Source organism: Sinocyclocheilus grahami, unplaced genomic scaffold (assembly GCF_001515645.1).
Source record: "Sinocyclocheilus grahami isolate Dianchi unplaced genomic scaffold, SAMN03320097.WGS_v1.1 scaffold421.1, whole genome shotgun sequence".
Taxonomy (NCBI): Eukaryota; Metazoa; Chordata; class Actinopteri; order Cypriniformes; family Cyprinidae; genus Sinocyclocheilus; species Sinocyclocheilus grahami.
The window spans coordinates 536,296-559,482 of record NW_015505600.1 but is presented as its reverse complement, the minus strand read 5'-3'; positions in this window follow the sequence as shown (position 1 = coordinate 559,482).

The following is a 23,187-nucleotide window of genomic DNA, read 5'->3' as shown; positions in this document are numbered from 1 at the left end:
GGGGGGTTCATAGATAAAGTCCTCATATGTTTTTTGCTCTAAGGAAAAATAATACATTTTCCACATCTATTAGAGTATGCCATAAATCTCACACACCTAGCAAAAGCCTTCAAGGGAATATGTAAGAGACAAAGGCGGAATGCTATATTTCACGTTCAGAGTCTCTGCTGTATATGGAAATATATTTATGTAATGTCAACATATAGAGTAGTGTTTTCTGGAGGAATGTTGAGATGTGATAAAGGAGTTATAGCTGTAGGTCATTGTAGGAGACATGTTAGGAAGTCACCATAAAACATAACCTAAGACTTTCAATTATAAAAGTTTCCTTTCCTTTCCAACATAAACAGTGAACATGAAGTGCAGGTCAATTTGAGAACACCACGAGCCCAACTTAAAACGTTTCAAACGTTTCCAGTGACTTTCTTTGTAATATTATCATCAGCGTTATACAAGATGATGATTATTCGATGAGTAAGTGTAAAAGACATATATAATTTTTTATAAATATACATTTTTTATTATATTTTATAGCATTTATATTTACACATTTGCTAGGCACTTTTTATTTTCCAAAGCAACTTACAATACAATTGAATCAATGTGTGCATTTTAAGGGAATCAACGCCATAATCTTCTGTTGCTAGCACCATGCATTACCAATTAGGCTACACATCATTGAATGAATTAAATGTACATTTAATAATATTATTAATAATAATAAACCAGTTTTATGCAGCAAAACCATTTTTTAAAGCCATTTAGTTTTCTCTTAAAATAATCCTTTCGTGATATGGCAAGGTTAGTTCAGGTTCACACTTGAAACGTTATGGCCTCAACAACACTATGAAAATGCATGATATTTGTAAAAGTACTCGACATGTATCCAAGTATATATATGTATTTTTTGCACTTACTGGTTATATGACTTGATATTTTCATAGTTGATAATTCAAAACTTGTGTTGAAAATGTATAAATGTTTCCCAAAACATGAAACCAATATGAATACAGATACAAAAGAAACAGTATTTTGGTTGACATTGAGTCTAGTCACTCAGATAGAGAGATTGGTGCAAGTTAAAAATGTGTTGGTGTTTACTGTCTTTTACTGTGGTGGCAAGCACACATTTCCCAGGACTGAAATCATAGCCTTGTAGGAAAGATTCAGAAATGAAGAGAAAACAAAGCAAAACTATAATTACCAGATGGCTTCTAGTGCTAATGTGGACAAAAAAATTAATTGAATGTTTATAAGATTCATAACAATTCTAACTAAATTAGTTTCCTTTAAGCCCTTCACACTGATCTCTAAACAAATATGTTCTTAGTACTTTCGGCTCAGATAACAAGAGGAAATGAGATCATTTGTGCTAGCGGCTATTGAATGAGCTACATTTTAAGAAAGTGAGCAAGTGTGTGTGTGTTTGTATGTCTCTGTCTGCTGGCGAACACATTCTTCATGAGAAATTAGAAACCTACAGTGCTTACTTTAACAGGTTAGTACTTGGTCTATAGATAAGTGCATGGGCCTGCCTTGCTCTGGGCCAAAGCTCAGCAGATCTACTGAATGAAACTCCTTGATAATATGAACAGTGTTTCTGTTGTTAAAGAGATAGTTCACCCCAAAATGAAAATGTTGTCATCATTTAAAATCTCAGTTCTGTTAGGACCACTATCGTCAAAGATGTGCGGTACGGTTCTGTTCTTGGCAAAAACTCCCTGCCCAGCTGATGCGAGCTTGACTAATGTGACCTGCCAGAACTGACGCTGATGCTAGATGTTATTCCAAACCCTAAACACACACACACACACACACAGGTTTGTTTTTATGGTTTATGGGGACTCTCCATAGGCGCATATACTGTACAAACCGTATTTTCTATTGCCCTACACCAACCCTCCCCCTAAACCTACCCCTTACAGGAAACTTTCTGCAATTTAAGATTTTCAAAAAAACTCATTCTGAATTATTTATAAGCCTTTTGAATTACGGGGACACTGAAAATGTCCTCATAAATCACCTTCTCGTTGTAATACCTATGTCATACCCATGTTATTATACAAATGTGTGTCCTCATAAACCACATAAACATGCACGCACACACACACACACACACACACACACACACACACACACACACACACACACACACACACACATACTCAGACACACACATAGGGTGGCTTTGTGTGACGAACAGACCAAAGGTGCAATTTTTTGATAACTTTCCCTTTGCCAAAGCCAGGTAATGCCTACAAATTCATCTGGACTACAAAAATGGCAGATTGATGAGCTAGAGCCCATTATTGTAGCCTTTGTATGGAGTTGGAATACCACAATTCTGAGTTTCCAGCATAGGAAAGATCAAACAAAGTCATATTTACATTTGAGAAATGTGGTAATACTAGATGAGACACAAGCTACGACATTGGAAGTGTCATATTGGAGAGTGTCCAATAAGTCTGTCAGTATCAGTATTAAATTAGAAGTGTCATTTGGAGAGTGAAGACTGTAGTGAATTGGAATGAATGATTGTGTAAGTTATTTAAATTTTACATGCTGAATTTCAATCGTTTTAAGGGTGTGATGTATAGAAAAGCTTAAATTAAAAAAATATAAAGCGCACTGGTTTGGAATAATTTTACTTTTCTCCAGCAATATTGCTTTAATGTATCACTTTAATGCTGTTAATCAATCCTATAATGCTAAAAGCTGTATAATCTTTGGGTGGATGGGATGTGTACTTGAGAATAATATTTGCTTCACCTTTAATGAATAATGTTCCAGTACAGAGAGGAGCTCTGTTGAGCGCTGTCAGTTAGCTATGTACTGGCACTGTCTTGTTGGATCAGTGCAGAGAGATTCCAGGCATTTTTAATGGATTATACATTAAACAAAGTGAAGATGAGTTACGTTCTCAAACATGAAACGATCTGTGGTCTCCTGTGCATGCTGGATGAGCTTTAGAAGTTGTGATGCTCAGATTACACATTCCCTTGCTCATCAGAAAAGAGCATCGAAAGACCGAGGACTTATCTCTCTTTCATGCGCGTATGAATGAACAATCTGTGCAGGTCTTCCTCCTCGAGTCTTTGTACTGAGGAATCAGATACATCTCAGACAAATAAGAGGAGCCCCCTCAGTCCCCTCTCTGTGCCCTGGTATCCTCCCTATCGTCCTACAGTCGCTCCATTCTTCTGCTGGCCTGTCTAAAGCACGGCCCTGCCGCAGGCTTCAATGGGCGGCAGTGATGGGGCTGAAGCTCTGCGCTTTAATAAGGCCTGTCCGTCAGCGCTGGATTCCAGCGGTCACACAACCCCACCCTAATCCTGCCAGTCATCTCTCTCCCTTTCCCCTCACTCTCATTTCTCAGAAACATGTCTGTTGTTTATGATTGTGCCTGGTCAGTATAGCAGATGAACTTCCTAATATCTTCCTGAGGAAATTTTTACAAGTTTTAAATATTTCTACTTTCAACTGCTTTTTTTCTATAGCATTTTTATATAAGAAAACTGTTATTTTGCCATATGAAAATAAGACTAATATGCAACATTAACAGCTAATTTGGGAAAATGTACACTAAACAAAGTCAGTCGCTAGTTAAATTGTGCTTCTCACTAAAACATAAGGACCCCCTTTTTTGGTGCTTGACAATTAGGGTCGCTATGAAACTTTTTTAATATTTAACTTTTTTATTTTATTTATTTTTTTGTTTCTCCCACAGAGAAACTAAAGTTGTATAAAGTTGTTTTGAAACAACATAAATTCCGTCTCTATTTTTAGTATTTTTACATTAACTATTATAAGCACAAATGCTATCTGTCCCTGATTTTACAGCTATGTTCAAGATGTCCATTTAGCCTGTTTATTTTCAAAAGACGATGATCACATCTGTAATACATTGCAAAGACGCAGCTGTTGGATGGACAAAATTCAGAGAACATATTCACATTTACAATTCGTAATATATTGTATAATGCAGCATTTAAAATGTTTATCAGATGTTTGTGCTCAAATAAGATTTTTAAAACAGAATACAATACTTTCCAGATATACCTTTTCCCGGGCATCTTTATCTCCGCTTCTTTAACATGTCTTCAAATAAGCTACAAGTGATTAGCAATTGGTTTACAGTAACAAAGTTATTAATTGGAACTACCCATTCTGTTTCAATCATTTTTATTTACAGCCAGAAGAAACAATATGATACCTGTGATATTCAGTGAGAAAATGACCCACTAAGGGATCCTGGCAACTTCAAGTATAATATTTACACATGATAGGAGATTTAACGCATACATGTATAATCCCTAACAAAAAAAAAAAGAGAGAGAGAAAGAGAGAGAGAAGCAGCCATATCCTGGGGCCACTTAAGGGATGATGTGTGATGTGTTTGGTTAGTTTTCTGACAGTCACTTGATCTGGCATGGTTTGGTGTGGGTTTGTAAGCCCTGCTGATTCACTACTTATGTGATATTCAGCTTTTCCACAGCGTGTGTCTGAACCTGTGTACTGAGAGAGTGAGCACACAGGTGTGTCAGGTGCTCATCCCTCTTCAGAATAGGATACATCACTCCTGTGGCTAACCACAGGAAACATGTGCTAACTTGGCGTAGATAAACTAAACATTCTGACGCAGGATGTGAGACATGAAAATAGAGGAATGAATCATCACCCTTTCCCTGATCTCATCCAGGTATCACAGAGAAGTCGCCTCAAGAGGTAGTAGAAGATAAAGACAAACCACTTGAATGAGAAAAATTGCAACAACTAATATGGTTGCTTAAGAAAGGAGGTCTCGCCTCTCTGTTGAAAGAACCATGGTACATGCAGCATTATTTATTATTTCTCACAGAAGTACATTAGCTAGACTATATTGCTAGAGGCCAATTTTATGATACAATTTTTTGTGTTTTTGATTAGTGATGGACTTTTTTCAGTCGTTTTACATTCAAATAGATAATAATAATAATAATAATAATAATAATAATAATAATAATAATAATAATAATAATAATAATAATAATAATAATAATAATAATAATAATAATAATAATAATAATAATAATAATAATAATAATAATAATAATAATAATAATAATAATAATAATAATAATAATAATAATAATAATAATAATAATAATAATAATAATAATAATAATAATAATACTACAGTGCTTACTTTAACAGGTTAGTACTTGGTCTATAGATAAGTGCATGGGCCTGCCTTGCTCTGGGCCAAAGCTCAGCAGATCTACTGAATGAAACTCCTTGATAATATGAACAGTGTTTCTGTTGTTAAAGAGATAGTTCACCCCAAAATGAAAATGTTGTCATCATTTAAAATCTCAGTTCTGTTAGGACCACTATCGTCAAAGATGTGCGGTACGGTTCTGTTCTTGGCAAAAACTCCCTGCCCAGCTGATGCGAGCTTGACTAATGTGACCTGCCAGAACTGACGCTGACGCTAGATGTTATTCCAAACCCTAAACACACACACACACACACACACACACACACACACACAGGTTTGTTTTTATGGTTTATGGGGACTCTCCATAGGCGCATATACTGTACAAACCGTATTTTCTATTGCCCTACACCAACCCTACCCCTAAACCTACCCCTTACAGGAAACTTTCTGCAATTTAAGATTTTCAAAAAAACTCATTCTGAATTATTTATAAGCCTTTTGAATTATGGGGACACTGAAAATGTCCTCATAAATCACCTTCTCGTTGTAATACCTATGTCATACCCATGTTATTATACAAATGTGTGTCCTCATAAACCACATAAACATGCACGCACACACACACACACACACACACACACACACACACACACATACTCAGACACACACATAGGGTGGCTTTGTGTGACGAACAGACCAAAGGTGCAATTTTTTGATAACTTTCCCTTTGCCAAAGCCAGGTAATGCCTACAAATTCATCTGGACTACAAAAATGGCAGATTGATGAGCTAGAGCCCATTATTGTAGCCTTTGTATGGAGTTGGAATACCACAATTCTGAGTTTCCAGCATAGGAAAGATCAAACAAAGTCATATTTACATTTGAGAAATGTGGTAATACTAGATGAGACACAAGCTACGACATTGGAAGTGTCATATTGGAGAGTGTCCAATAAGTCTGTCAGTATCAGTATTAAATTAGAAGTGTCATTTGGAGAGTGAAGACTGTAGTGAATTGGAATGAATGATTGTGTAAGTTATTTAAATTTTACATGCTGAATTTCAATCGTTTTAAGGGTGTGATGTATAGAAAAGCTTAAATTAAAAAAATATAAAGCGCACTGGTTTGGAATAATTTTACTTTTCTCCAGCAATATTGCTTTAATGTATCACTTTAATGCTGTTAATCAATCCTATAATGCTAAAAGCTGTATAATCTTTGGGTGGATGGGATGTGTACTTGAGAATAATATTTGCTTCACCTTTAATGAATAATGTTCCAGTACAGAGAGGAGCTCTGTTGAGCGCTGTCAGTTAGCTATGTACTGGCACTGTCTTGTTGGATCAGTGCAGAGAGATTCCAGGCATTTTTAATGGATTATACATTAAACAAAGTGAAGATGAGTTACGTTCTCAAACATGAAACGATCCGTGGTCTCCTGTGCATGCTGGATGAGCTTTAGAAGTTGTGATGCTCAGATTACACATTCCCTTGCTCATCAGAAAAGAGCATCGAAAGACCGAGGACTTATCTCTCTTTCATGCGCGTATGAATGAACAATCTGTGCAGGTCTTCCTCGTCGACTCTTTGTACTGAGGAATCAGATACATCTCAGACAAATAAGAGGAGCCCCCTCAGTCCCCTCTCTGTGCCCTGGTATCCTCCCTCTCGCCCTACAGTCGCTCCATTCTTCTGCGGGCCTGTCTAAAGCAGGCCCTGCCGCAAGCTTCAATGGGCGGCAGTGATGGGGCTAAAGCTCTGCGCTTTAATAAGGCCTGTCTGTCAGCGCTGGATTCCAGCGGTCACACAACCCCACCCTAATCCTGCCAGTCATCTCTCTCCCTTTCCCCTCACTCTCATTTCTCAGAAACATGTCTGTTGTTTATGATTGTGCCTGGTCAGTATAGCAGATGAACTTCCTAATATCTTCCTGAGGAAATTTTTACAAGTTTTAAATATTTCTACTTTCAACTGCTTTTTTTCTATAGCATTTTTATATAAGAAAACTGTTATTTTGCCATATGAAAATAAGACTAATATGCAACATTAACAGCTAATTTGGGAAAATGTACACTAAACAAAGTCAGTCGCTAGTTAAATTGTGCTTCTCACTAAAACATAAGGACCCCCTTTTTTGGTGCTTGACAATTAGGGTCGCTATGAAACTTTTTTAATATTTAACTTTTTTATTTTATTTATTTTTTTGTTTCTCCCACAGAGAAACTAAAGTTGTATAAAGTTGTTTTGAAACAACATAAATTCCGTCTCTATTTTTAGTATTTTTACATTAACTATTATAAGCACAAATGCTATCTGTCCCTGATTTTACAGCTATGTTCAAGATGTCCATTTAGCCTGTTTATTTTCAAAAGACGATGATCACATCTGTAATACATTGCAAAGACGCAGCTGTTGGATGGACAAAATTCAGAGAACATATTCACATTTACAATTCGTAATATATTGTATAATACAGCATTTAAAATGTTTATCAGATGTTTGTGCTCAAATAAGATTTTTAAAACAGAATACAATACTTTCCAGATATACCTTTTCCCGGGCGTCTTTATCTCCGCTTCTTTAACATGTCTTCAAATAAGCTACAAGTGATTAGCAATTGGTTTACAGTAACAAAGTTATTAATTGGAACTACCCATTCTGTTTCAATCATTTTTATTTACAGCCAGAAGAAACAATATGATACCTGTGATATTCAGTGAGAAAATGACCCACTAAGGGATCCTGGCAACTTCAAGTATAATATTTACACATGATAGGAGATTTAACGCATACATGTATAATCCCTAACAAAAAAAAAAAGAGAGAGAGAAAGAGAGAGAGAAGCAGCCATATCCTGGGGCCACTTAAGGGATGATGTGTGATGTGTTTGGTTAGTTTTCTGACAGTCACTTGATCTGGCATGGTTTGGTGTGGGTTTGTAAGCCCTGCTGATTCACTACTTATGTGATATTCAGCTTTTCCACAGCGTGTGTCTGAACCTGTGTACTGAGAGAGTGAGCACACAGGTGTGTCAGGTGCTCATCCCTCTTCAGAATAGGATACATCACTCCTGTGGCTAACCACAGGAAACATGTGCTAACTTGGCGTAGATAAACTAAACATTCTGACGCAGGATGTGAGACATGAAAATAGAGGAATGAATCATCACCCTTTCCCTGATCTCATCCAGGTATCACAGAGAAGTCGCCTCAAGAGGTAGTAGAAGATAAAGACAAACCACTTGAATGAGAAAAATTGCAACAACTAATATGGTTGCTTAAGAAAGGAGGTCTCGCCTCTCTGTTGAAAGAACCATGGTACATGCAGCATTATTTATTATTTCTCACAGAAGTACATTAGCTAGACTATATTGCTAGAGGCCAATTTTATGATACAATTTTTTGTGTTTTTGATTAGTGATGGACTTTTTTCAGTCGTTTTACATTCAAATAGATAATAATAATAATAATAATAATAATAATAATAATAATATGTTTTATTTTTATAGCACCTTTCAAGAACCCAAGGACGCTTTACAAAATAATACAAGTAAATTGGCAAACAAAATACACCAGACAGTCAAGAGCCCAAAGACGTTTCACAAAATAATACAAGCAAATATGTCAAGATGGGGGTTTCCATGGTGGACTTATGTCATACAAACAGAGGTTGAGAAATAGAGGAGCAGAGAGGTAAATTAGTTATTTAGAGAACAAAGTGAATAGATGAGTTTTAAGTCGAGACTTAAAGGCCTGGAGAGAGGAGGCAGCACGAATATAATGGGGCAGCTTATTCCATAGCTTAGGGCCTATAATACAGAAAGCCCTACCTCCCATCGTAGAGAGTTTATACTTGAGCACAACAAGCAAGTTATCACTGCTAGATCTGAGAGTCCATGCAGGAATGTATGGTTGCACTAACTCAGCAAGGTATTGAGGTGCGAGGCTGTGACAGGCCTTATAAACTAAAACTAAGAGTTTGAACTGAATACGTTTGGCCACAGGAAGCCAGTGAAGTTGGTGAAGGATGGGAGTGATGTGTGCAGATTTTTTGTTAAATGTAAGGGCTCGAGCTGCAGAGTTTTGTACCATTTGGAGGCGATTAATAACTTTGGCAGGTAAGCCGCCATATAAGGAGTTACAGTAATCTAATCTGGGGGTTATAAAAGCATGGATAATAGTTTCAGCATCTCCAAAATTAAGTGAGGGACGTATACGAACAATATACTCTGCAATTGGTAAAAGCATGATTTAACAATCTGACCAATATGTGAATCAAAGCATAACACAGAGTCAAACAACACTCCCAAATTTCGCACAGTTGTTGAGGGCCTAATCTGGACACCATCGATATCTATGAATATGTCATGCTGGGAGGAGCTCTGTGATTTAGGGCCAACCAGCAGGATTTCAGTTTTGTCTGCATTTAGTTGTAAAAAGTTATATGACATCAAGGTTTTAAGATCTTGAAGACAGGAAACAATAGAAAGGGGTGGACAAACTGAGTTGGGTTGAACTGTAAAATAGATTTGAATATCATCAGCGTAGCTATGAAAATTGATAATCTGACCCAGTGGCAGCACGTAAATGAGAAATAGAAGTGGACCAAGTACAGAACCTTGGGGGACACCACGGGAAATAGTGACAGTGCGAGATCTATTCTTATCTATCCTAACGAATTGCTGTCTATCCGATAGATATGAAGTTAGCCACTGAAGAGCAGCACCAGTGATACCTATAGCAGATAGTCGAGAAAGAAGTACGGAGTGGCAAACAGTATCAAAGGCTGCACTCAGATCAAGGAGAACCAGGATACTGTGGGCACCTGAATCAGAAACCAGAAGGAGATCATTAACCACATTTAAAAGTGCTGTTTCTGTGCTGTGAGAGGGACGCAAACCAGATTGAAACTGCTCATAAAGATTATGTTTCTCTAAATGAGACTGCAGTTGTGCTGCAACTACCTTCTCAAGTATTTTAGCAACAAATGGGAGGTTTGATATTGGTCTAAAATTGTTCAGATCTATGTTATCAAGACCAGGTTTCTGAAGGATTGGGGTGATGGGAGCTACTTTTAGGTCTTGTGGAACTTAACCAGTGTCAAGGGATCTGTTTATAATATGAGTAATAGGTTGGATGAGTGAAGGCAAAAGGGTTTTGAGTAAGTATGTTGGAATAGGATCAAGTGTGCTGGAGGCAGAGTTTGATTTGATAATCAGTTGTTCGACCGCAGATATATTTGTGGGTAACAAAGTGTTGAGTGGGTGACCTATCAGACATGGAGAAAGGTGGAGCGAGACAGATGGAGAAAAGTCTTGGTAAATGTTATCAATTTTACATAGGAAAAAAGACTGAAAGCTTTCACAAAGATCAACAGAGCCATTACTGTAATATCTATGGACGATGGTTTAACAAGTTTGTTGATCTCAGAGAAAAGAGCTTTAGGTTTGCACTTGGCCTTATTAATGACAGTAGAGAGATAGGTAGAGCATGCAGTGTTAAGTGCTTCTTTATATTTCACTACTGAATCTGAGAAAGCAATAGGATGCACTACAAGGAAGGATTTTTTTATAAAGCAGTTCAAGACGCCTACATTCAGCTTTCATTACTCTACGTTCAGGGGTGTACCAAGGAGAGGAGTGAGCAGAAGGGACAGTTCTAGTTTTTAGTGGAGCAAGGTCATCCAAAACATTACAAATAGATTCATTATAGGTTGAGAGTATCTCATCAGGGCTCAGGAGGTTGAGTGTGGATGAGAGAGGGGAGGCAGCAATAGCAACAGAAAAATTGTCAGTGGTTACAGATTTCAGGTTACGGTAAGATATAGTAGTTTTAGTTTTTGGTTTTACAAGGGGTATAGGAATTCCAAAGACAATAAGTTTATGATCAGAGATGCCCAATTCAAGACCCTGAGCACCAACATTGTCAATACCAACAGTGCAAAGCAAATAAAGAGTATGAGAATGTGAATGTGTGGGAAAATCAATATGCTGTGATGCATCAAAATAATCCAAAACAGACAAAAATTATTTTGCAGTATTACAATCAGAATCAACATGTATGTTAAAGTCACCTATGATTCTGTCATGCTGGGCACAGACGAGAGTGAGAAGTTCAGTCAATTCAGAGAGGAAACTTGCATTATATTTAGGGGGTATATAAATCAACAGAATCAGAAGTGGAGCAGGACTAGCAAAATTAAATGATAGACATTCAAAACTTGAAACATCAAGAACATCATATTTGGTCATTTTATAATTGTTCTTAAATACCACAGCCAAACCACCACCTCTGCCAGTGAGACGAGGTTTTGTCAGATAACTGTACCCAGAAGGGGTTAATAGATGAAGTTCAATGAAGTCATCAGACATTTGCCAGGTTCCAGTTAGAAATAGTAAATCCAGATTTCTCTCAATTATAATGTCACTCAGCAGTGTACCCTTTCCAGTAAAGGAACGAGTGTTCAAAAGGGCACAGTTGTGTCTGTGGGGTACATGGTTTGCACACCTTGGCAAATGAGAAATATCTCTGGTTAAGGGTATGAGAGTACGGACACGATGGAAAGTCATATCATAACTATGGTAACGCTTAGATCTGTGTGACCAGACCACAGGTATTGAAGAAAGAGGGTTGCAGTCATAAATTCCGAGGGTTTTACACCATTCATATGTAGATATATCCAGACGGGAGGGACAGTTAAGGTTATGCAGCTGCAATGAGGTATAACAAATATCCATGCTATCAATGAGAACCAGAACAAGATGACTAGAATCAGCGGTCTCAAAGCCAAAAAGTTATTAATAGCGAAAGACATACTCTTGCCCAGTTTAAAACAGCACTCACCGAAAAATAGTACAGCCACACAAGACAAAACCACATTAACCAGGCCCAGTTAGGTATGATCCATAAAACCATACAAGACACAACTCACCAAAGAAGTGGAAAACTTATTTACAGAGGCATCGAGCGGTGTGGGACCTACGGATAGGCGAGTGCAGAGGGCTCGCGGAAAACGGTAAAGTGGGGCCACACCTCTCCATGTTAGCCAAGCCCGGATAGGCAGGACCACAAAGAAACACTACTCAATGAGAAAGAGGAAACTTTACTCCCCATGAGTGCTGAGTGGTAAAGCAAAACCATGGGCAGAGGGCTCGCAGGGATTTCAAAAAAGTGAGATGCTGAACCGAAGTTAGCAAAGCAGTCCCAAAAATGTCAAAAACAGCAGTCAAGCAGCATAACAGTTCCAAACGCTCTGACATGGTGATGTCGCTGTTTATTCGGAAGTTCAGACGCTTCGCCCAAGCATCCAAGCACTGTTCCATTAAATCCAAATTTTAAGTCCCAAGAAAACACATCCAAAACCTCGGATATGGAGATGTCACTGTTTATTGCTACATCCAAATAGCACTGTTCTATTAAATCCAAACTTTAAGTCTCAAGAAAACACATCAACACGAACGACTGACAACATAAAAGATTGACTAAGTAACAAAATAACAAAACTTGACTTAAAGGAACATTGTCGCCTCGCTTGACTTTAAATATTGTTAATTGTACATGGAAATCTTGCTGGTTAAGTTAGTCAACAGTCCTTATGTATCATACACTGTAAAAATTAAAAGATAAAAGGCATATTTTGGTTCCTCGGATTGCCACACTGATGAAACTCTCTAAAACCTCAATGAACCCTCTTAAGGGTGCCTCAAATGTCCTATTGTGTGCTCAATAAACTGTAATATATATTTAAATATATTATAAATGTAAATATTAAAATACTAAATATTCTGGTAATTTCTGCAGATAGTTCGAGCCACTAGAAGCCCCAAATCCCTGTACCCCAGACCAATGGGAAAACACTTGACAACCGCCAGACTTCATCCCGACCTGGTCAACCTCTATGCATTTCCCAACTGTTAATACGATATAACTGAAATCTCACAACTGTACCTATGCCAATATTCCTGGCTTTGACACCACAGAACACTCTGGACAGAAGTTGCTCCCACAACTATATATGTCACTTCTAGTGTTCCATGTCAGTGGTTTGCAGTGGCAGGATGGTGTAGACATGATTTGAGGTTGAGTAAGTCTGGATTCATAGTGTGGTGTGGTGATGTGATTTCACAACCAAGTCCTACCCGTAGGGAAGGATATCTAACAAAGTACATTCCCCTCTATAACTCTGGCACCCAGTCAGTCCTCAGAGTAATTGAAATGCGAGGAGGGCTTGGTGGTTAATTAATGACGTTCATTAGGCTGCCTCTAACTGTTACCATTAACCTTCACAAACAGAGGGACAGCAAGTCTCTCTGCTCCCATTATTGCCTGCATTCTCAGAGTCAACCAGACACATGCTTTCCTGTGGAAATGCAGTCTGCCCCCTAAAATAGTTCCACTCCAGATGGATTTTCACTCAGCTAAATGCCACTGAATCGGCTGCTTAAAGGTTTGAGGTTAATTTACACCATTGCATATCCTATCAAAGCTTTTAATATGATTTACACAGCGCAACGCGCTTCAGACTTTTCTCTATTTTGAGAGCGGGAAAACACAGGATGAGGGGAAAGGGAGAAATTTATTTGGGCCTCGGCACACCAAGCCGAGCACTTAGTGTTCATTTATCACTACTGTCTGCACGGTAGCTGTCACACATGCATTTAGTTTTGGAATTTACCTTTGCAGTTTTGCATGGGGAGTCTATTTGTCACACTCATTAGCACCCTGCATTCATCTCCCTGTGGTCAGTTTAATGTACAGTGTGGTTGTGGCAGCATGTCATTTTGCCTGCATTAGTTATCAGAGTCAGCATAAAGCCCTATTCCTCACGACAGCCACCAGCACAAGCCACTGCATCAATCTCATGCTTTAAAATGCTGCACATTTTCCAGGCCACAACAGGGTCAGACTGAAGAAACAGTGAGCTGGAATTTGAATATTATGATGTCACCTTGTCTACACACAAAACCATTTTAAACCATTTGTATTTTTATAATGACAAGTGTGATGAATGAAAGATCAATGGATAGAAAATGGAAAAATATAGCTAGCTAGCTTTATTCAAATAAAAACACTATGTTAACAATGGACTGCATTAATGCTAATAAAACACACCTGATTCCAACCCTCTTTCCTATTACACATCTGTCCCTGAAATCTTTTATATATCTGCCTAATACTAACAGTGATATAATATATTTGCAATGTGCTAAAAATAAGTCAGGTTACACTGTTGCTAAACTGAATACAAGATGGTAACCAATGCATTATGGGATCAAGTGCACAAATAACAAATACAGCTTTTTACAAATTCAAGAAATAACTCACCCTCTGGCATACAGGAGATCACTTACTGTAGACACTGTTTCAAGCACACAGTGCTGATCAGTATTGACACAGGTTGGTCAGTGGGTTGCTCAGGTAAACAAATCTGCTCAGCACTAATGCTTCAGTTGGCAGTCTCGCACTGATAGGTGTGATACAGGTTGGTGTGTTTCTATTCAGGCTTTTTCCATATCCAGACTTTTCCCATCTATACTAAACTTGTGTTAAAATTAAGGAAATCGTATTATGCACTTGTTCACAAGAACTTACAATTTAAAATGGGTTATACATGTATATTGCTATTTTCCCCCACAAGAACCACTGTGAATCATTGTTTATCATGCAAAAAGAACAACTGAGATTCTAGGACTTTTTGCGTGAAGTTCATAGTTTTGTCTACAAAATGTGAAAAATGTTATAACCATATCATGCCATTACCATCACATTTAATATAAAAAATCCACACTATTGCACAAAATCCACTGGAAGGTTGATCAAGGGCAAGATCAAATCTAAATTCAAGTTAAAACATACTGTAGTTTGACAGAGTTCTATGTTTCCAGTTTAAAAAAGGGCCCTTAATGTTAAAGGTCCCCCTACTCTAGAGTTTTGAGAATAACGTTTCAGTCAGTCAGGGCTTAAATTAAACAAAAATAAAGGTATTTTTTTAACCAAAACAAGACTTGATTTGTTTAGCTAAGTGTATGTGATGATTTTCATGGGTGGTAGATTTGAAGTGTTGTCTCTTTCTCACAAACTCTCCACCTTTTAACACCCTCTCAGTAGGGTCAACAGCTGCCATGCTCTGTGGAACTATGACATGCCTGTGTGTGCATGTGAACGTGAAGATTCCACATGTGCCAGAGCGTTTGATTATGCTGTTCCTGTTGGTTTGATCTCCTTTCGCTGTCAGGAAGCTGTGTTGATTTTAACAAGTCAGACTTGTAAATCACTGTTGAGATATGGGCTCTCCTTCACCCCACACCCCCTACCCCTCTCCCTGTTCTTTATTTCCGACTCTTTCAGTGAATTGGTGGTTTAATACCTGTAGCAAGTAAAGACATGAAGACTCATTCCAATGGTTGAAGGTATGACAGAATGCAAGAAAAAAGAGAGAAAAACATAGTTATGAGCACTGTTCTAAAGCCTAGTCTTGCTATTTAATGCCTACATGAGCAGCTGCCCTCTAAGGGGGGCTTGTGGGGGCTGAAGAGGCTTTGGTGAGAGGAGAGGTACGTTTCAGCCTTATTCCATGCTCAGCATTTTCACATGCCATAATTAAATCTTAAACCAATATTTTAAATCACACCAGTCTTTTTTTTGCAATGTTGGATTAGATAAAGGCACCTAGATAATCCTTTGTGTAGCTCTGCTTCATCCGGACATGTATACATGCTAATTAATCCCAGGTTCGTTGGAAATATGTGCCTTTGGCAACATTTCTGCAAAATGATTATGCTGCTTATTGCACATTTCGCAGAACTTTCAACATGAAATACCTAGTCAGTGGCTATAAAAGTGTGTTAAACTCTCCTCAAAACAGATGAAACGTGAAAGGGATAATGCATTATTACGTTGGTTGTTGTATGTATCACATCAGTTTGAAAATTAAGCTTAGTGCCGCTAAATAATTACTGCTTGATCAAGTTATAGCTTGCTTCTACAAATTTTTAAGCTCGTTTATAAAGAGTCATGATTTATGGTCCTTAGAACTCATACATCACAAGTGCAGCACTGTACCAGATGAGCTACTGAGCAAGTTATGTTACTATGTTAGTAGTATGCTAATTATGTGATACAAATGTGAAAATGTATTAGTTTACAAATAATGCACCATGGTAAAAGTGTTTTGAGGTTATAACACAGTACTGTGCAAGGATCCAGAAGAAATTGTGTTTTTATTAAACAGCAATCTGCCTCGTAATCATAATTAGTTTCAAAGTAGGTATCTTACGTGTCTATCTTTTGGTTTTGCAGCATACTTACAGAGTAGTGTCCATTACAGACTTGCAGATTTATCTGGTCCAGCCTTGAGAGTGGCGTGCTTTCGGGACAGGTGGAGAAAGGCAATGAAGAGCAGGCAGCTGCTGAGTGAGTGAAGAGGTCACGTCTGAACCACTGCCATAACATGAATGTCAGCCATAAATTCTGCTGCTGCCGCTCTCATTTCACACTATGGCCCCTTGCATCTCTTCTCCTCACGCTTTTTCTCTTCCTGCGCAACCCACTGCTGTTTATTTTCAGCCCGCTGCATACTCCAAAGGCCAGTGAAGTAATTATTTCATAAAGCTACACCTTGGCCCCAGCAGATGACTGATCTTGGCGTGCACTTTAAAGGCTGAGGTGTGATCGAGTATGGCCGGCAGGCAGCCAGGAGAGAATAACATGTCTACATCAAATTGGACGAATGTTCGGCATGGCCAAGGGATGGGAACACCAGCGGGCATCTGACACTGAGACATACTTCCTCTCAGTCAGATTTAATTAATCAGTTATTGTACAGAAAGGCAACTGCTTATTTTAGCAGCTCTGTTCGCATTACAAATTAGATCTGTATGTTAAAATGTGAAGAATTTTCAGGCCAGACTGGACACACAGTTCTCACATCTCAGGCCCTAAGAGCAATTGGTGTGATCAAAGTGGGGAACTTGTGATATGCTTGTGGTTTGCTCTATGAAGGCCAAAACATGGCAGCATCACTTCCATTTTAGTGCACCGAACGGTTGCATATGAAGCCAGCCAGCAGATAGCAGCAGCTGCTGCGCTTTTGTGCCTGGTTCCCTTCCAGAGGCCTCTCTCTGCTCTAACACTGCGTACCATTCAGTGTTGCATGTGGGATCTTCGACTTCCCAACACAAAGGCCTTGCATTGACTGATGCCCGGAAGATATGTAAACAGAATGCAAGGCTACTGTTAGCTTTGCAGTTTTACGATGATCAAATAGTTTCCTTGCAACTGAATGTTGGAAGATAAACAATTCTATGCAGTGCTAGCATCTGTTTTGCAGTTATATGATAACTGTGCAAAAAAATCTAACGATGGTTTGCTAGTCTTATTAGTATAATAGCTAGTTTATGATGTCCATTGGGGTTTCAAGTTGGTGATTAGCAGTCCCCTAGCATGACCAGCTAACAAATGCCCCAAAACCCCTTTAACCCACTAGGTTAGCCCAATTTTCTTAAACCCATTTATTTGATTAAACTGAACTTTTATCATTAACTGTGTATTCCTCCCTTGGTGCTGCCATGTTTGCATAACATCATGCATACTACTGAAATCTAATTAAATTTTTTTAAATTTCCACAAAAGCTTCCAAAGACGTTCTAATGCACTTTTCCTAGTTGGAAGTTGGATATTCTGACTTTTCGAGTTGAATGGAATGTAGCATGTTCGTACACCATGCAGAGCCAGGCTTAGCTTAAAACCACACAACAGCGTGAGGCACTGTTCTAGAAGGATTACTTCCAACCCCACAATGCCGTGTGTCTGTGATCCAGAGACATGCAGAATTATGAACTCTTCCCAAAGGGACTACATCCCACTTCCTACGGGGGAATCTTACGAGGGCGATGTCATTCCAATGGGGCTTTTTAGCTTGGCCACACTCTGGCTCAAATTAGATACGCATACTCGATTTGGTCTTTGAGAAAACATGTCCACTATTGCAACGTCAGCTTGTCACGCATACATGCACAGATCTTATGTCATATGCATTTTCAGATGGTTTTTGATGACAGGACTTCCTCTGCCAGAATATTGATCAGTTGCCTGATGGAGGAAGAAGGAGATGTAACAGACTGGTGTCTTGTCATGAACATTTATATTTATGCATTCGGCAAACAAGTTTATCTAAGGTGACTTATGTTGCGTTCAAGGTATACACTTAATATTTCTTTTAATAAGTTCTTGCATTCCCTTAGAACTGAACCCATTACCTTCGGTGTTGTTAGCACCATGCTGTACAGTTTTAACTACAGGAAAGTCAAACACAACTCAAACTCAGTAGTTCTGTTCCAAACAAGCTGCCTTGCTGTCTATTGCCTACAGACTGTTGGCTGCTACCTTCTAGGGTAGCTAACCAAATATTCTACATAGGCAACAATTCTACAACTGTGACTAAAGCTTAGGCAGCTGACTTCTTGTCTCGCTATAAGCCAGCGACTTTTCATTGGAAAGTTTGAAGGCAAATTATTCTGAGTCTGATTTCAGATCTAATGTAGATCTAATGATCTACAACAACTTTGCTAATAGTCAAGTAAACATTTAAGTACCAAACTACTGATTTCTTGCTAGAACTTAAGTCAACAGTTGGGCAAAAACCTTTATACAAATGATGCTCTTCACACAAAGTGCATTGAACTTTCTATTTACAAGTAATTTCAGTGGAATCTGCAGTTAGCATGTTGCTAAACTAACAACATGACACTCTAATAAGCATAAAAATACATGACAAATGACAAATATTTTATGAATAGTCTCTTATAAATTACATTAAACTTACACTGATTGTTTTTATTGACACATTGCTTTTAGTTTTTAATGAATTATTTTCTGTCACCTTGGATGTATTTTTCAGTTTTATGGGAATTAATTCTCTGCAGATGCTATAGATGCAATGCTATCTTAAAATCCCATCAAAGGGAGGTATCTTACTTTTAGGAACAGACTTTGTCTTTGCATTGAGAGAACACCTATTATGGCTGTAAATGCTGTCTACATCGGCACTCAAAGAGGTACTATGTATGTTTTTGGGCCGCAAACCATGTCATTGCATTAGTTTTGACCTTATTGTAAACTGCCCCCTTAGCTTCTCTTAGAACACATTGACGTGTGAGAACATGAGTTTTTCCAGCAAGGTTAACATCTGAGGGAGTGTGTTTGGGGCTGCCCAGAGGCCTGCTATTTCCTGCTGATGTACAGCTTGAATGATTTACCGGCTCTCAGATAAAAGACAGTCACAGGTCCAGTGTGTCTTAAATCAAATCTGTGCTCGCTCTCTTTCTCACTACGCTTACTGGCTATGTTCGGCACAGCAGAGCTCACACATGCTCACTAAGAAGGCTCCAGAGGAGCGGGGCCTGCTATGCACACAGATCATAAAAAGACCAAAGACACACTGGCGCAAGAGCTGTCTCCGTTTTTTATAAATTTTAAGTTATAAATAGAAAAATGCTAATAAACATTTATGGTGTGGTCATAAATCCCCTCCAGTATAAATGGTTGACAATAAGTTCCGTTATCTTCTGCAATGTCATTTCAATGCCCTGTGGAGCTAAACCCATTACTCATATGGTTGCCATGCAGTCACGCCCCATGGCAGTCATGTCCTCTCATCTGCACCAATCAGCTGACTGGAGTGGGACAAGCTTTGACCCTGTGTGTCCTCTTCATGACTTCCTAAACAGGCCCATTCATCTGCAGCCCTGCTCCCCAAGCACTTCAAGCGGGGAGATGCAAAATATTATTTTCTATTATTACATGGCTTGTTTGACTTGATTCTCATTGGTCAAAAAATGACAATTGAACCGTACAATTGACTGTTGCCAACTGATTCTTAAATTGCTGTGCAAGTATGCTAGTACATGGCTAAAAGCCTCTTGCTTCTCACATAATAAAATATAAATGCAGAACAGATTAAAAACAAATGAACTGACCAAATTGTGTCTTAAACAAAAGACACTTGATATTAACTTTGGTCATCCACTGAGAATTTTGAGACATACCTTTTCATTTTCTATTTGCTATTTTTTGCAGCGTGAATAGAGAAAATACATGAATCATATATTTATAGTTATTTATTAAATCTGCTATCTGCTGTATCACTTCAGCCAAAACCAGTCCAGAGAGCATTTATATTCGATTACATTGGATTACAGGGAGTCAGCATTTAGCATTACAGCCATGCTTCAGGATTCTGATGGATTGAGTTGAAGATACAAGGAGACATTTGTATTTTAGTGTACATTGTATACAGTAAGTACATATTGTAATGATTAAACATTGGCTCTTAATTCATTCGATTTGTTATATAATGAGATTGTTTGGGAGGGTAGGAATATGCGTTTTGTGTGTATTTGTGATTCTGTTTGTGTGTCTGTCTATGTCTGTGTCGGTGTGTGTCGCTGTAACAATCACAAGCAGTGATGGATTGTGTTATGTTTTTAAAGCTAATTAGCATCTGGGCCAGTATCGGGCCTCATTAATCTTCTGCCCAGTAAATAACCAGAATTGACTAAATAACTGAGTTTGGCTAATGATGGTGGATGTTGCCTTTGTTTCTAATGACGGTCATTAACCTCTCAATGGCTAAATAATAGCATCTTAATTAATTTGTTTCAAAGGGAAAGTTTTTAGTGCAATTTAATTATATTAATGGGCAGCCACAAGGTGCATGGCAAGAGGCATCACGGCCTGCCTGCCCACATGCACATGAACGCTCTCATACTCTCGCATGTGTACGGTTGCTTTTGCAACTGACGCACCTAGCTGTCGCCTGCCAAACGGCATTGCAGCTCGGCACTGAACTGTGACGAACACATTTTACTCAACCATGCAGCACAAACACAATACAATAAGGTTTTACCTCTTTGCAGAAAGACTACAAACTCGAAACCACAAAATACATCTCGATTTAAGCTTACCCAAATAATCAATTCAAATTTAGAAATTTAGAATGCATCCAGTAATATAAAGTATCAGTTTTAGTAAAGAATCACAATTACGCAAATATGCAGAGCAAAATAAATATTTCAATTAAAATGAAATAATATTAATAATATTAGGATTTTGTTGCTCAGTAAACCATAGCTTCAACTCAAATCAGTATTTCAATATTTCCATGTATTTGTTAAGCATCCACTGCGTGTAATCGATTTTGGAGTGTATCTATTTTCTGCAAATGATCCCTTATATATTTATATTAGAAGAGAATTTCAAAAACGCTAGAGCTCGGTGTTAAAATACACATCTTGACCAGTCAGACCCTAATCCTAGATCAGCACAGAAGAGTCTCGACACGGCCCCTAAATAATGCTGTAGAATGTGGCTGCTAAGTGAAATGAAAGTGCAGATTCAGCATTCTCAGAGCGCTGGGCCTCTGAAATGGCTTCCTCTCTTTGGTCTCGCTCTTAACTGGATAAGAACACAGTAATGAAGTAAATCCAGGAGCAATCAGCCCCAGCCTGAATGCTGCACTGACTCATTCATCTCCTTCTCTCCCCCAACCACCCGTCTCTCTCCAGATGTAAGCGTGGATTTATCATTCTGCCCTGTAGAGTTAAAGGAAGAGGACTTTGATTTTGTAATGCAATTACACTGTGAGAGGAGAAAGGCCCCGGACCTGCTGTACGAGTCAATAAGGGAGATGAGTCTGAACTTATAACTCCAAACAGAAGTACAAAATCAATCAGCTGATTGAATAATGGCATTATGGGCCATAAATTTGGCTGTTTTTATGTCAAGACATGAAGGGAATTCTCTCTCCGTCGTCAATCTGTGTCTGACATAGCTCAGTAGATCAACAGTGTTTTCTATTAAATCAGCAGTCATGTGGCGGCCAATGAGAATCACTGGTTACGTGCTAAACACATTTCACATTTTCCTTATTTTCAGTTTGATTCAGTCAATAGCATTGTTCAATTGAGTTTGAAGTGGTTTTTGAGGGACTTCAGACTCAGTCATATGTGATTTGTTGACTGAATGTGTGTAAGGAATGCAGTCCTTATAATTGAACAGCAAACAATTAAACAAAACATAACACCATGGGTAAACGTTAGCATTATTCAGACTGCTCTAATTTGTATGTAACATTTACTGGTATAAAAACATACTTATTTGTATATTTGAGAAAATGTTGGAACTCGGTGAAGGTGACCAAATCTTTTTTAAAAGAGCACATCTCCTGAATCATGGCATGTCTCAATTGGTGATGACTTGTTTAAAATGACATGATGCTTTAAAACAAGCTGTCATATAGAACAGGATGAAATGTTATAAATTCAAATTAAGTAAATGAGCCAACTGCAGTTACTAAATGCAATTGGAAACATAATTTCATGGATTGAAATTAAAATCTCACAAATACAATAGAATCAACCAATTAATTCCATGAATTAAGTATTCATTGATTAAATAAGGATTCATAAACGCGTCTAAGCATTTGTTGTAACACTGATAAAGTTGTTCCCAAAGACATGGGAATAGTCATGCGATCACATTGCATTATATTGTGCAATGCCACAGCAATATTAGCCTATGTTTTGCAGCTGCAGACCTGAACTGAGGTGCTAAATTGAGAGCACTGATGATCGCATTTGTTAGAGAGACTGTAAATTAATAATGTTCACTAACCAAGTTACCACATACTGGTGCTTATCCCTGTTTGAACTTCCATACACTTAGTCTCTATGTGTGAACATTTTGTCTCCATATGCAGACATTTAGTATCTATGTGGGGATGTTTAGTTTCTCTAGTAACTATATACAGTATGTGCATGAGCTTTTTATTTATTTTCTTGCTACATACAGAAAGTTTGCTACTTTATACCGACATGATCTCTGAGTATGGTCATTTAGCTTTAATGTGTGGACATTTTAGTTTCTCATCTATAACTTATGGGCTTTGTAGGCTCAATATGGTTTTCTAATCTCAGTGTATGGACATCAATCTTT